A 16741-nucleotide genomic window follows, 5' to 3' on the forward strand; every position below is an offset into this window, starting at 1 on the left:
CCAGGATGGACCTTTGACATAGTCTGGATGCAGTCAGGCCACCGAATATGCATAAGCAATGTCAAAAGATGAGTGGGGAAAAGTACATTTTACACAAGTGACCTTCATAATAATTTAAATGTTATTTGTCACATATGTATGTTATTGCGGGTGTAGTTAAATGCTTGTGTTTCTAGCTCCAACAGTGCAGTAATATCTAACCAAATGCTTGTGTTTCTAGCTCCAACAGTGCAGTAATATCTAACTAAATGCTTGTGTTCCTAGCTCCAACAGTGCAGTAATATCTAACTAAATGCTTGTGTTTCTAGCTCCAACGGTGCAGTAATATCTAACCAAATGCTGGTGTTCCTAGCTCCAACAGTACAGTAATATCTAACTAAATGCTTGTGTTTCTAGCTCCAACAGTACAGTAATATCTAACTAAATGCTTGTGTTCCTAGCTCCAACAGTACAGTAATATCTAACCAAATGCTTGTGTTCCTAGCTCCAACAGTGCAGTAGTATCTAACTAAATGCTTGTGTTCCTAGCTCCAACAGTGCAGTAATATCTAAATAAATGCTTGTGTTTCTAGCTCCAACAGTGCAGTAATACCTAACTAAATGCTTGTGTTCCTAGCTCCAACAGTGCAGTAATATCTTACTAAATGCTTGTGTTCCTAGCTCCAACAGTGCAGTAATATCTAACCAAATGCTGGTGTTCCTAGCTCCAACAGTGCAGTAATATCTAACTAAATGCTTGTGTTCCTAGCTCCAACAGTGCAGTAATATCTAACTAAATGCTTGTGTTTCTAACTCCAACAGTGCAGTAATATCTACCAATGTCACAACAAATACCTAATACACACAAATCTAAGTAATGGAATAAGAATAAATCAAATCAAATGTATTTATATTTATATAGCCCTTCTTACATCAGCTGATATCTCAAAGTCCTGTATAGAAACCCAGCCTAAAACCCCAAACAGCAAGCAATGCAGGTGTAGAAGCATGATGGCTTGGAAAAACTCCCTAGAAAGGCCAAAACCTAGGAAGAAACCTAGAGAGGAACCAGGCTATGAGGGGTGGCCAGTCCTTTTCTGGCTGTGCCGGGTGGAGATTACAACAGAACATGACCAAGATGTTCATAAATGACCAGCATGGTCAAATAATAATAATCACAGTAGTTGTTGAGGGTGCAACAGGTCAGCACCTCAGGAGTAAATGTCAGTTGGTTTTCATAGCCGATCATTGAGTATCTCTACCGCTCCTGCTGTCTCTAGAGAGTTGAAAACAGCAGGTCTGGGACAGGTAGCACGTCCGGTGAACAGGTCAGGTTTCCATAGCTGCAGGCAGAACAGTTGAAACTGGAGCAGCAGCACGGCCAGGGGACAACAAGGAGTCATCATGCCAGGTAGTCCTGAGGCATGGTCCTAGGGCTCAGGTCCTCCGAGAGAGAGAAAGGAGTCATCATGCCAGGTAGTCCTGAGGCATGGTCCTAGGGCTCAGGTCCTCCGAGAGAGAGAAAGAGAGAATTAGAGAGAGCATACTTAAATTCACACAGGACACCGGATAAGACAGTAGAAATAGTCCAGAAAAACAAACTGACCCTAGCCCCCCGACACAAACTACTGCAGCATAAATACTAGAGGCTGAGACAGGAGGGTTCAGGAGACACTGTGGCCCCATCCGATGATACCCCCAGACAGGGCCAAACAGGCAGGATATAACCCCACCCACTTTGCCAAAGCACAGTCCCCACACCACTAGAAGGATATCTTCAACCACCAACTTACCATCCTGAGAGAAGGCGCCAACCCAGACAGGAAGACCACGTCAGTGACTCAACCCACTCAAGTGACGCACCCCTCCTAGGGACGGCATGGAAGAGCACCAGTAAGCCAGTGACTCATATATATAAATATATGGACACGCAATATCAGAGCGGCAAAGACAGATACAGTAGAATAGGATAGAATACAGTATGTACATATGAGATAAGTAATACATAGACTAAGATACAGTAGAATAGGATAGTATACAGTATATACATATGAGATGAGTAATACATAGACTAAGATACAGTAGAATAGGATAGAATACAGTATATACATATGAGATGAGTAATACATAGACTAAGATACAGTAGAATAGGATAGAATACAGTATATACATATGAGATGAGTAATGCCAGATATGTAAACATGCAGGAGATCCACGAAGGAAAGACAGTGATGGTGCTCAGTGACGTTGTTGTAAATGGTGGGTAAAATGGTAAAACGTTTGAGTTCATTTTGTCCATTATTACATCATTACATCAAGTGTTCCAATGGTAAAACGTTTGAGTTCATTTTGTCCATTATTACATCATTACATCAAGTGTTCCAATGGTAAAACGTTTGAGTTCATTTTATCCTGGTCACTTTGCCTACTGTTTATTGCCACGTTGGGATGCAACCTATGTTGGTTGTCATTTTTTAAACATTTTTTATCATTTTACCCCCGTTTTTTCTCCCCAATGTGGATCTTGTCTCATCGCTGCAACTCCCCAATGGGCTCAGGAGGCGAAGGTTGAGTCATGCGTCCTCTGAAACATAACCCGTCAAACCGCGCTTCTTAACACCCGCCCGCTTAACCCGGAAGCCAGCTGCACCAATGTGTAGGAGGAAACACCGGGCGACGCTTGGCCAATTGTGCGCCGCCCTATGGAACTCAAGATCACGGCAGGTTGTGGTACAGCCCGGGATCGAACCCGGGTGACGCCTCTAGTGACGCCTCTAGCACTGCCATGCAGTACCTTAGACCGCTGCACCACTCTGGTTTATAGTGACGCCTCTAACACTGTGATCTAGTACCTTAGATCGCTATGCCACTCGGGTGTATAGTGACACCTCTACACTGTGATACAGTACCTTAGATCGCTGTGCCACACAGGCATTACTTTTTGATAACCAATTCTGATGGTTGTTAAAAGTGGAATTTTGACATAATTACCGTTATATCAACACACTGGACACTCCCAACACTCCCAACTATAATTCTCTTTGGCACCGTAGACATCTAGTGACCACTTGATTCCATGTGACCAAACATTCCTGAGGCTGAGTCTCAAATAGTCGCCTGTTACTTTTAATAGCCGGGCAATAGCACACATAGCAAATACATTTTGGGTCTAAATTAAAGGAGCTACAATTATAGTTTAATTACATGTTTTAAATAAAATGTCCATAATATCTGCATTAATACGAACGAGCTACAAAAATCTCTGAAACTGGAAACACTTATCTCCCTCACTAGCTTTAAGCACCAGCTGTCAGAGCAGCTCACAGATTACTGCATCTGTACATAGCCCATCTATAATTTAGCCCAAACAACTCCCTCTTCCCCTACTGTATTTGTTTATTTATTTAGCTACTTTGCACCCCATTATTTCTATCTCTACTTTGCACATTCTTCCACTGCAAATCTACCATTCCAGTGTTTTACTTGCTATATTGTATTTACTTTGCCACCATGGCCTTTTTTTGCCTTCACCTCCCTTATCTCACCTCATTTGCTCACATTGTATATAGACTTATTTTTCTACTGTATTATTGATTGTATGTTTGTTTTACTCCATGTGTAACTCTGTGTTGTTGTATGTGTCAAACTGCTTTGTTTTATCTTGGCCAGGTTGCAGTTGTAAATGAGAACTTGTTCTCAACTGGCCGACCTGGTTAAATAAAGGAGAAATAAATAACACATAATAATACAAAAATGTAGCAGCAGTATAGACCTAGTCTGTTCATTATATACATCTACATGATGTATTGTTACACCATGTAGGAGCAGTATAGACCTAGTCTGTTCATTATATACATCTACATGATGTATTGTTGCACCATGTAGGAGCAGTATAGACCTAGTCTGTTCATTATATACATCTACATGATGTATTGTTACACCATGTAGGAGCAGTATGGACCTAGTCTGTTCATTATATACATCTACATGATGTATTGTTACACCATGTAGGAGCAGTATAGACCTAGTCTGTTCATTATATACATCTACATGATGTATTGTTACACCATGTAGGAGCAGTATAGACCTAGTCTGTTCATTATATACATCTATATGATGTATTGTTACACCATGTAGGAGCAGTATAGACATAGTCTGTTCATTATATACATCTACATGATGTATTGTTACACCATGTAGGAGCAGTATAGACATAGTCTGTTCATTATATACATCTACATGATGTATTGTTACACCATGTAGGAGCAGTATAGACCTAGTCTGTTGATTATATACATCTACATGATGTATTGTTACACCATGTAGGAGCAGTATAGACCTAGTCTGTTCATTATATACATGATGTATTGTTACACCATGTAAGAGCAGTATAGACTTAGTCTGGTCATTATATACATCTATATGATGTATTGTTACACCATGTAGGAGCAGTATAGACCTACAGTAGCTTGCTAATTATTTGGATTTAGTTTGACTTAATGAAACTGCCTTAAATATGCTGTGGTAAACATTTTTTATTCGCACTAATCAATCAACACATTCCTGTCTTTGTATGTCTCAATATAATGGTATTATTTAATTAAATCCGTTTAAAATAATCTTTGTCTGAAAATAATATATTTATCTTAACTGCGTTTCCCCTCCAGTCAGCAGACGGCGATGTGCGTCTTTCAGGCGACGCTGCCAGCGTGACGTATAATCTAGTGGACGGTTCTTCATAAACAGCTCGTCAACCACCTCGGTAGCTTGCTAGCCAACATAGCCGAAAGATTCAAGCTATTTATACGCTTTCGGTGTATATTAGCTGCTGTGTTTTCGACACACTTAGGTCGTATCTAGTTGTTAACCTATTTAATTTAATATTACGTTATTTTGTATTAGTCAGCTATAGTAGCTGGCTGGTTAAGTTAGCACTAGCCTAGTCGCTAATGATAGCTAGCTAGCTAACATCCCCGAACATGAGCTCCATAAACTTCTCCCCTCCTGTTAAAGAAGAGGATAAGGTCTGCTGGACGGAGAAAGGAGGTCTGTGGCTGAACATCATGGAACGGGCAGTCCTTCCCCGGGAGGAAGAGCAGCTCCGTCTTGCCGAGGTTCAGCTTGAGGTGGTGATCCGTCATCCACACTGATATGTCTGCCAGACATGCAGAGATGCGATTCGCCACCTGGTCATCAGAAGGGGGAAAGGAGAAGATTAATTGTGTGTCGTCTGCATAGCAATGATAGGAGAGACCATGTGAGGTTATGACAGAGCCAAGTGACTTGGTGTATAGCGAGAATAGGAGAGGGCCTAGAACAGAGCCCTGGGGGACACCAGTGGTGAGAGCGCGTGGTGAGGAGACAGATTCTCGCCACGCCACGTCACGCCACGTCATCTCTCCCTGGTACCATATAGAACAGAAACATTAACTCATGCCCTGGAATGTGGTCTCTTTAGGTTTTAATCACCCAAAAGACATTGTAATTCTCCTGTCAATGTTTTCTCTTTGAGGCCCATCCTCAGTAGAACACACAGACTCTATTGTTCTAAGAACCCTCTATTCTGTTGCATAAAACAACCATTTGATGCAATAAAAGTATTATAACATAATGTTGCAGTTTTGCTCTCAGTGTCCACTGAAAGTTGACTAGTAACAACAACTGGGACCTAAAAGACACCCACCATGAGACTCACAAAATCTGCCCAAGAAGAGGCAAACAAAAGAAAAAACCCACACCAAACTTAAAGACAGAAAGCAAACCAAAAAGGTGGAGCAACTAAAGGTGTTGACTCTCCACATCTATCAAGACAACTGGAGCACTGGGCCAGACACTCTTAAATAGAACCTGGACCAGCTCAGGTGAAACACCTTCCCACTAACGAGATGGACAAGCCAGCACAGGTGTAACACATACTGACTAACGAGGGGGCACCAATCAGTATGTGCTGACGAGCTATACTTGCTGAAGTGTTAAAATCCAACCTCAAAACATAAATGCAAAAACCAAAGCCTGTAAAACCTTCCCCTTTAAGACAACAAATATATCCTATATTTTTGTTGGACAAGTTTGCTCACCACCAACAGAAAACAACTTCCATTTCACATTATTATCAACTACAATGCTTCACCTTCTACAATATAAACATGGTGTCTACTGGCTGACAATTAAAAACACGTATTTCTGAAATAATAATAAACAATCATATTGTTTTTTTAATCATTTTTCTTTCTATAGAATCCTAAAACTCACTATCTTCTAGAACTCTCGTCTTCCTAAAACTCACTAGCTTCTAGAACTCTCGTCCCCTCAAATCAAATTGTATTAGTCATGTCTGATTTCAAGAGCAAACTCCTGCAATATCTTGATAGGCATGTTGTTGGATCGAGTCTGTTGATTGGTCAGTCATTGGGTTTATTTGTTGAAATCAAATCAAGCTTTATTTATACAGCACATTTCAGACATGGATGCAACACAATGGCTTCACAGGAAAAAAACAAATAAAAAAATGAAATAAACAGAAGACTAACAACTGAAAGACTAATGAGCACCCTAAGGAAATGCCATTGACTAAAATATTAATTGGATGCAATATCCATCCCCCAATTCTTTTTTTTTTTTTTTTAGGAGGGGCTCTGAAAGTCACTATAGGGGTGTCCACTGACAATTGACTAGTAACAACAACTGGGACCGAAAAAAGACACCCACCATGAGACCAACTAAATCTGCCCAAGAAGAGGTAAACAAAAGAACTGGTGTTACACATACTAATGAGGTGACACCAATCAGTGCGTCCTACGTGCTAACGAGCTATACGTGCTAAAGTCCAACCTCAAAACATAAATGGAAAAACGAAAGCCTGGAACACCTTTCCCCTGAAGACAACAAATATATCCTATGTTTTTGTTGGACAAGTTTGCCCACCACCAACTGAAAACAACTTCCATTTCACATAATCAACTACAATGCTTCACCTTCTACAATATAAACATAGTGTCTACTGGCTGTCAACAATTAAAAACAAGAAAAAACACGTATTTCTAAATAATAATATACAATCGTATTATTTTTTCTTCTTTTTCATTCTATAGAATCCTAGAACTCAATAGCTTCTAGAACTCTCATCTTCCTAAAACTCACTAGCTTCTAGAACTCTCGTCTTCCTAAAACTCACTAGCTTCTAGAACTCTCGTCTTCCTAAAACTCACTAGCTTCTAGAACTCTCGTCTTCCTAAAACTCACCAGCTTCTAGAACTCTTGTACTCTTGGAACGAGCCCAAACAAAACTCATCTTCAATATGGAAAAACGTGCAGTCAAAATAAATTGTGATCCATGGCAACGCAATGGCTAAACGCAAAACACAAATCTTTTTGACTGCCCACCCTTGAGACAATCAGCAACCAGGTTGTTCTCACCACAGACATGTCTGATTTCAAGAGGAAACTCCTGCACTATCTGTAGTAACCTTCCACTTCACTGCAGAGCTTCTCTCTCTTTTCAGGGTTCACTAGATAGGCATGTTGTTGGATCGGGGCCCAGTCCCCAATGTCATGCTCTAGTACATTTGGTTTGGCACATCTGAGAATGAACCCTGATATTCTAAAAACAGGGCAACAATGTCAATATAATTGTACCCAAAAAATTGTCAGTTGGTTGCATGAATAATTTTCATTACTAAATGTTACATGAAATGTTAATATGAAATATTTGATTGCATAGTATTATTTTCAACGGCTTTTCATTTACATTTTGCTAGGTGGTATAGCCCAATGTCAAAACACAGTTTTAACGTGTCCAAATCAATAACCAATATGCAGAAACAGTTTGGGATCAATTGAAAACCTAACATGTGGTAAATACACAAACATCTGGCACAATAATTGTATTTTTTTTAAACAAGCTCCTTATAAACTGCACAAGCACCAAAAACGCTGTTGTTTTGACAAGTAGCAATAAATCACTGATATCGATTAGGGGGGAAATCCGGTTGTACGTGCTGTTGAAACTAACAAAAAAACAACAACATGGAAATGGAAGATATCTTTTACCTCACTGATAAGAGGACAACCTGCAGAAGACAGTCAGCTACATATTGGAGTGATGCATTTAAATTTAGGGGTCACTAAACAAAGGAACACAACACTTATTTGTCATAACTCATCGATATTATGTTGAAATCAGTTGATTCTGGGAAAAATGCGTACATCACTGGTTAGAGGACAAATCTTTATTTGTTAGTCACTTTGTGTTAAATCACATAAATAGTACTCTTTCAATTCAGAGCCTTGATTTCCCCCAATGAGCCTAATATCCATATCATGTTGAAATCAATTGATAAGGGGGCAAACGTTTAGGGTTCTACATTGTGACATTCTGACTGACTGACTGCAGAGTATATTAATATACTATATATTAAAACATTCTACATTGAGACATTAAAATACTCCTACTACAATGTTAAAACATTCTACATTGTGACATCATTAAACTACTCCTACTACAATGTTAAAACATTCTACATTGTGACATCATTAAAATACTCCCACTACAATGTTAAAACATTCTACATTGTGACATTAATTCATTGATATCATGATACAACTCCTTCATATATACATTTTCTGATATTTGATCAGGGATCTTTTATCAGATTATCTCTGGTCACAGCTAAGAGGTTTCTCTCCTGTGTGTGTTCTATGGTGTATAGTTAGATAGCTAGAAGTAGAAAAACTCTTCCCACATTGATCACAGCTATATGGTTTCTCTCCTGTGTGTATTCTCTGGTGCACTGTCAGAGAGCTAGATTGACTAACCTGTTGGGGATGGGGGCGCTGTTTAGACTATTTATGCTAATTTGGCTAATTTTTGAAACGGCTTCCCACAAAATCCTTGATCGTACAATATGCATATTATTATTATTATTGGATAGAAAACAGTCTATAGTTTCTATAGGAGTTGAAATTTTGTCTCTAAGTGGAACAGAGCCCATTCTACAGCAATTTCCCTGACATGGATTCAGATTTCAGAAATGTTGGCCACTGTTCTGAAGTCAGTTAAAACGGCACTGATTTTGCTATGACTATACGGACACTTCTTACGTCTTCCCCTGGATGCCTTTACGTGATGACGATTCCAATGGGGTCGATTGCGCGTTCACAGGCCCCACAAATGAAAAAACCCTGAAGCTAGTCATTCTTTTGGAGCTGCGTCATGCGCCTAGAGGACACCGGCCCGCTCCTGTTCCAAGCATTAGTGAAGGGGGTAATATTACTCGGGTCATGTTTCTACTCGTTATGGGAGTTAAAAACATCATAAGGTAGTTAATTTAAAGCGTTTTATAGCAATTTATATCCGTTTAGTGCGTTTTTGGGACATTTATTTCTTTAACGCTGTGAATAGGTGGGCACGCTTTCAGTTCATCCCGAACGCAGTTGGCATTTTCACATGGCAAGAGGACAGCTTTCCACCAAAAGACGATTCCTCCCAAGAAAGGATCCTTTGCCCAAGATACTGATGGAAGAACAGCTCAAGGTAGGACATTTTTATTATGATAAATCGTGTTTCTGTCGAAACATTTTAGTGGCTTAGGACGCCATGTTTTTTGACGTAGCTTCGCTTGGCGCAAACTGTATTGAAAAGTAAGGATAAATTAAAAAATGTAATAACGCAATTGTATTAAGAATTAAATTGTCTATCAATCCCTGTCCACCCTATATTTTTTAGTCACGTTTATGAGTATTTATGTATAAGAGTAGATCACTGTCTAAGTGGCGCAAGGACTTTTTCTTTACCAGCTTGTCTACATTTCACATTGTCTAACCATGATTTTGGTGGCTAAATATAAACATTTTCGATCAAACTGTATATGCATGTTGTAATGTGATGTTACAGGAGTGTCATCGGAAGAATTCTGAGAAGGTTAGTGAAAAAATTTATATCTTTTGGCGATGTTGACTTTTATCGCTCACTTTGGCTAGAATCAATGCTGGGCTGCTAATTGCTATGTGCTAAGCTAATATAACGATTTATTGTGTTTTCGCTGTAAGACACTTAGAAAATCTGAAATATTGTCTGTATTCACAGGATCTGTGTCTTTCGATTCGTGTATGCTGTGTATTTTTACGAAATGTTTGATGATTAGTAAGTAGGTAAACACGTTGCTCTAAGTAGTTTTTCTATTCCATTTGTGACGGTGGGTGCAATTGTAACCTATGCCATCTACCTGAAATATGCACTTTTTTCTAACAAAACCTATCCCATACCATAAATATGTTATCAGACTGTCATCTGATGAGTTTTTTTGTTGGTTAGGGGCTATAAATATCTTAGTTTAGTCGAATTGGTGATGGCTACTGGTGTTGGTGGACAAATAAAAGATGGTGGATTATGCTAATGTGTTTTTAGGTAATAGATGTACATCTTTACATATTGTGTCTTCCCTGTAAAACATTCTAAAAATCGGACAAGTTGACTGGATTCACAAGATCTGTGTCTTTCATTAGCTGTATTGGACTTTAATGTGTGAAAGTTAAAATTTAAAAAAAATATTTTTTTTGAATTTCGTGGCACTGGTTTTTCAGTGGGGGGGGGGGGGGGGTGCCGCTAGCGCCACGCTGATCCTAGACAGGCTAAAACTCTTCCCGCATTGACCACAGCTATAAGATTTCTCGCCTGTGTGTATTCTCTGGTGCACTGTCAGATGGCCAGATTGACTAAAACTCTTCCCACATTGATTACAGCTAAATGGTTTCTCTCCTGTATGTATTCTCTGGTGCACTGTCAGATCTCCAGATTGACTAAAACTCTTCCAACATTGACCACAGCTATAAGATTTCTCTCCTGTGTGTGTTCTCTGGTGTACAATTAGCTGGATGGATTTAGCAAAACTCTTCCCACATTGACCACAGCTATAAGGTTTCTCTCCTGTGTGTGTTCTCTGGTGTACAATCAGCTGGATGGATTTAGCAAAACTCTTCCCACATTGACCACAGCTATAAGGTTTCTCTCCTGTGTGTGTTCTCTGGTGTTGAGTCAGATGGCTGGATTTAGAAAAACTCTTCCCACATTGATCACAGCTAAACGATTTCTCTCCTGTGTGTATTCTCTGGTGCACTGTCAGAGAGCTAGATTGACTAAAACTCCTCCCACATTGATTACAGCTAATAGGTTTCTCTCCTGTATGTATTCTCTGGTGCACTGTCAGATCTCCAGATTGACTAAAACTCTTCCCACATTGACCACAGCTATAAGGTTTCTCTCCTGTGTGTGTTCTCTGGTGTATAGTTAGATAGCCAGAAGAAGAAAAACTCTTCCCACATTGACCACAGCTACAAGGTTTCTATCCTGTGTGTGTTCTCTGGTGTTGAGTCAGATGGCTGGATTTAGCAAAACTCTTCCCACATTGACCACAGCTATAAGGTTTCTCTCCTGTGTGTGTTCTCTGGTGTTGAGTCAGATGGCTGGATTTAGCAAAACTCTTCCCACATTGACCACAGCTATATGGTTTCTCTCTTGTGTGAATTCTTTGATGCATTTTAAGTTCTGATGAAGATTTGCAACCTTTCCCACAGTCAGAGCAGAAGTGAGATTTCTTCCCTGTGGATCTCTGCGGGTGTTTCTTGAGGTGTTCTGATCGGGAGAGACTCTTCTCTGCCTCTTCAGCATCATGTTGTTGTTGAGGCTCCCCAGAGGATCCACGGTAGTCCCGTATCTCTCCTGTGTGAACAACAAAGTCAGACAGACGGTTTAAGGCCCACAACAGCAGAAATGCACTGTTTATTTGAGGTAAAAGGTGATGCCCAGAGAGTTCCCATGAAGTTGTACAACAATTGATGTCTGTTAAATTATTTTACAATTGTCTTAAGACAGTCAAGACCTAAGCAGTGTGCCAGACGACCTTTGGTCTCCAAAAAAGGACCCCTCTGTGTTCTGTGCTAAAATTGCAGCGATGCACATGCATTGTAATTGTAAGGCTCGTTTGAATCTCCTGCTTAACCTGTTTGGGCTGCAGGGGCAGTATTGAGTAGCCAGATAAAAGGTGCCCATTTCAAACGGCCTCGTACTCAATTCTTGCTCGTACAATATGCATATTATTATTACTATTGGATAGAAAACACTATCTAGTTTCTAAAACCGTTTGAATTATTTCTCTGAGTGAAACAGAACTCATTCTGCAGCACATTTCCTGACCAGGAAGTGGAAAGTCTGAAATCGATGCTCTGTTCTTCTTCCTGCCTATAAATGGGCACGAGACCTATTAGTATACATGCACGTCATACACCTTTCCCTGGGTGTCACAACATACTATCATATCCACGCCTTCCTGGAATCCCTGTCTTCCACAGGTGATGAGCGTGAGGCTTGGATTTTATTCCTGAAACTTAATACCGCTCTTCACCGACCCAGGAAGGGGTGGGGCCAATCAGGTGTTGTACCTCGTTTCCCTCCTTCAGGAAACAGTAATTATAGTCAAAGTTACAATTCCTTTCAGTCGGTCAACTTCGGTACAACATACTATGGAGAAATAGATTCATTTCCCATGCCGACCCAAACGGATACTAAATTAAACGACCCATGGCAGATCACCCAGACCTGACCCTGCAAGATGCGTCAGTTTTGTCAATTTATTCATTCTTTCGTTTGAAACACTCCTGTCAATGTTGAGTAAGGACACACACCTGATTACACATATAGAGGTAGGACTAGTCTACCCGATTACACATGTAGAAGTAGGACTAGTCTACCTGGCCTGAGCACAAATGTAGGCCTATAAATGTGGCTATTTGGGGATGTCTGATAGTATTTCTGATTGTCTTAACGCTGCACCACTAATGAGTTGTGGAGCTTCTCCAACTAATTTTTTCTTCACCTCAAACAGCAGGTAAACAAAGTCTTATTAGAATCCATTACGAATGACAATAGTTGCTCAAAGTATTTGTAAATTATTTCCAGCTCTCGCCCTTTCGATAACCACTCAGCATTAAAGGGTAAAATGTAATGCTCTGATCCAGTGGAAATGCTATAAAATACCTGATTACTTCTTATCCTTTGCACAAATAGACGACAGCTGTGTCTGTCCAGAACTCACTGGCGCAGGAAACTGAGGGCCCAGAATATTTTATACAATGTTGCAAGTTTTGGAGGACCCAGTTTATAGTTGATAGAATGTTTCAAGTTCGTTGTTGACAGGCCATGTGCAGCCAATGTGATTTATAGGATATTTATTTTTAAATCAGGATATTTTCTACTTGCAGGCTGCAAATGTTTTTGTTTGTTGGTTTCATGTAGGCTATTTTTACATAGTTGGCAATGGCAATAAAAGTTACTTTTAGATTTGTATAATTTTCATTTAGATAGAATGTAGATTAATCACAGATAATGATGTTGAGATCAAGAATATTATAATTATTATTACTATTATAAATTAAATGAAACTGTTCCAGTAAAATGTGAATATGAAAATCCTAACTGGCACCAGATTAGTAGAAATGGTCAGAGAAATTGGCAAGAAATGGAAAAAGTTGCTGACTGCTGGTGTAGTCTATTACCAGAAACCATAGGAGCATAACGACTGCAGGTGTAGTCTATTACCAGAAACTATAGGAGCATAACGACTGCAGGTGTAGCCTATTACCAGAAACTATAGGAGCATAACGACTGCAGGTGTAGTCTATTACCAGAAACTATATGAGCATAACGACTGCAGGTGTAACCTATTACCAGAAACTATAGGACCATAACGACTGCTGGTGTGGTCTATTACCAGAAACTGTAGGAGCATAATAACTGCTGGTGTAGCCTATTACCAGAAACTATAGGAGCATAACGACTGCTGGTGTAGCCTATTACCAGAAACTATAGGAGCATAACGACTGCTGGTGTAGCCTATTACCAGAAACTATAGGAGCAGAACGACTGCTGGTGTAGTCTATTACCATAAACTATAGGAGCACAACAATTGCAGGTGTAGCTTATTACCAGACACTATAGGAGCATAACGACTGCTGGTGTAGCCTATTACCAGAAACTATAGGAGCATAACGACTGCTGGTGTAATCTATTACCAGAAACTATAGGAGCATAACGACTGCAGGTGTAGCCTATTACCAGAAACTATAGGAGCATAACGACTGCTGGTGTAGCCTATTACCAGAAACTATAGGAGCATAACGACTGCTGGTGTAGCCCATTACCAGAAACTATAGGAGCATAACGACTGCTAGTGTAATCTATTACCAGAAACTAAAGGAGCATAACGACTGCTGGTGTAGCCTATTACCAGAAACTATAGGAGCATAACGACTGCTGGTGTAGCCTATTACCAGAAACTATAGGAGCATAACGACTGCTGGTGTAGCCTATTACCAGAAACTATAGGAGCATAACGACTGCAGGTGTAGCCTATTACCAGAAACTATAGGAGCATAACATCAGAATTTACGAAGGCCAGCAGCAGCGGGAGGAGTAGGCTAAAGAAGAAGTTTTTCTGATGGTTAGGCTATCTTGTTTCAGAGGGGTGTCATCAATAGCCCAGAATGACAACAGATAATAAACAGAAATAACTTATTTACATAAGTATTCAGACCCTTTGCTATGAGACTCGAAATTGCTTTCAGGTGCATCTTGTTTCCATTAATCATCCTTGAGATGTATCTACAACCTGTTCAGAGTCCACCTGTGGTAAATTCAATTGATTGGATATGATTTGGAAAGACACACACCTGTCTATATAAGGTCCCACAGTTGACAGTGCATGTCAGAGAAAAAAACAAGCAATGAGGTCGAAGGAATTGTCCGTAGAGCTCCAAGACAGGATTATGTCGAGGCACAGATCTGGGGAAGGGTACCAAAACAATTCTGCAGCATTGAAGGTCCCCAAGAACACAGCGGCCTCCATCATTTTAAAATGTAATACTCTTCCTAGTCACCTGGCCAAACCGGGCGATTGGGGGAGAAGGGCCTTGGTCAGGGAGGTGACCAAAAACCTGATGGTCACTCTGACAGCGCTCCAGAGTTCCTCTGTGGAGATGGGAGAACTTTTCAGAAGGACAACCATCTCTGCAGCACTCCAACAATCAGGCCTTTATGGTAGAGTGGCCAGACGGAAGCCACTCCTCAGTAAAAAACACATGACAGCCTGCTTGGAGTTTGACAGAAACTATTGGAGCATAACGTCAGAATTCACAAAGGCCAGCAGCAGCGGGAGGAGGAAGAGTTTTTTTCTGATGGTTAGGCTATCTTGATCTCTGGCTCCCGAGTCATTTGTGTGTCTTAATTATTTAATCAAACAGCGTGCTTAAAGCATCAGACCAGTTCAGTACATATAGTTGATTTAATTAAAACACATGGGGTGTGTCTATATATGGAAAAATACACATAACATTTCTACCAATTGGTTGGTAGAAAGAAAAGACTCTTGGTTGACCCAAGATTGTTTTTAGTTGGGGCCCTAGTGCATTCATTAAGTTCAGGCCGCTTCCCTTTTTACACATTTTGTTACGTTACTTATTCGAAATTAGATTTTTTTTAAAGAATTAAATGAAAATGTTAAAATGTTTTAGAAATGCTTGAGACTCAAATAAATCGATTAATCATGGTTTCCGGATATACAGAGTTTGTTTACATTTAATTATAAACATTGGAGTAAAAAAAGCTCATAGTTTGGGTTCTGATGGGGTACAACAGTTGAACTAAGCTCATGAGGCATTTATAAGTGAATTCTTCAAGAAACAATGGGTACATATCATTAATGTATAAGTCCCAAAATGGATGTAACAACTGCTGATTGCCCCTTTAAGACGACATATTGGGCTAATCTAATAGGAGATATTGAGGACTACAGTATTTCAGGCATTGTCATTGGATGCATTTGATGAATTGTTAACGTTTTGTTGATGGTCCACTCTTGATGTTCTACACGTTACAGTGTAGCTTCAGCCATTCCTACAGAACAACATTAAAGTGTAGAACCCCTTTACTGCATATTGATTCAACGACTGCAGAGACGGTACTTACTGGGGTTAAACGGATCTCCAACCTCGTCTTCTTCCTCCAATGTGACAGTAATCTCCCCCTCCTCCTCTTTCACACCAATAACTGCGTCCTCCTCTTTCACATCCTTCTCCTCTTCTTTTACTGTAACATCCTCCTCCTCTTTCACTCTGAACGCGTCTTCCTCTTCTTTCACTGAAACGTCTTTCTCTTCTTCTTTCACCGTAACAGCCTCACCCTCTACGTCTTGTTTTACTGTGACATCCTCTTCTTCCTTCCCCTCTTTCACGACAATGTTCTGCCCCAGAGCTTCTTTCTCCGTCCAGATAACCTCTTCTTTAACAAGTGGGGAGAAGTTTAGGGAGCTCATGTTCGGTGATGTTAGCTAGCTAGCTATCATTAGCGACTAGGCTAGTGCTAACTTAACCAGCCAGCTACTATAGCTGACTAATAACAAATAACGTAATATTAAATAGGTTAACAAGTTGATACGACAGAAGTGTGTCAAAAACCCAGTAGCTAATATACACCGAAAGCGTATAAATAGCTTGAATCTTTCGGCTATGTTGGCTAGCAAGCTACCGAGGTGGTTGACGAGCTGTTTATGAAGAACCGTCCACTAGATTATACGTCACGCTGGCAGCGACGCCTGAAAGACGCACATCGCCGTCTGCTGACTGGAGGGGAAACGCAGTTGAGGAATATATTTTATTTTCAGACAAAGATTATTGTAAATGGATTTAAATAAATAATACCATTATATTGAGACAT

The 16741-nt window shown here is 40.0% G+C and overlaps 1 protein-coding gene and 1 pseudogene across 1 annotated transcript in view; one reads left to right on the forward strand and one right to left on the reverse strand.

Annotated features, from left to right (window-relative positions):
• The window catches only part of LOC129845749 (zinc finger protein ZFP2-like), a 77438-nt gene that overhangs the window by 16193 nt on the left and 44504 nt on the right, over nucleotides 1–16741 (forward strand). The window lies entirely within an intron of this gene.
• Nucleotides 4940–16577, reverse strand: LOC129845756 (zinc finger protein 436-like; annotated as a pseudogene).

This window comes from Salvelinus fontinalis, unplaced genomic scaffold (assembly GCF_029448725.1).
Source record: "Salvelinus fontinalis isolate EN_2023a unplaced genomic scaffold, ASM2944872v1 scaffold_0359, whole genome shotgun sequence".
Classification (NCBI taxonomy): domain Eukaryota; kingdom Metazoa; phylum Chordata; class Actinopteri; order Salmoniformes; family Salmonidae; genus Salvelinus; species Salvelinus fontinalis.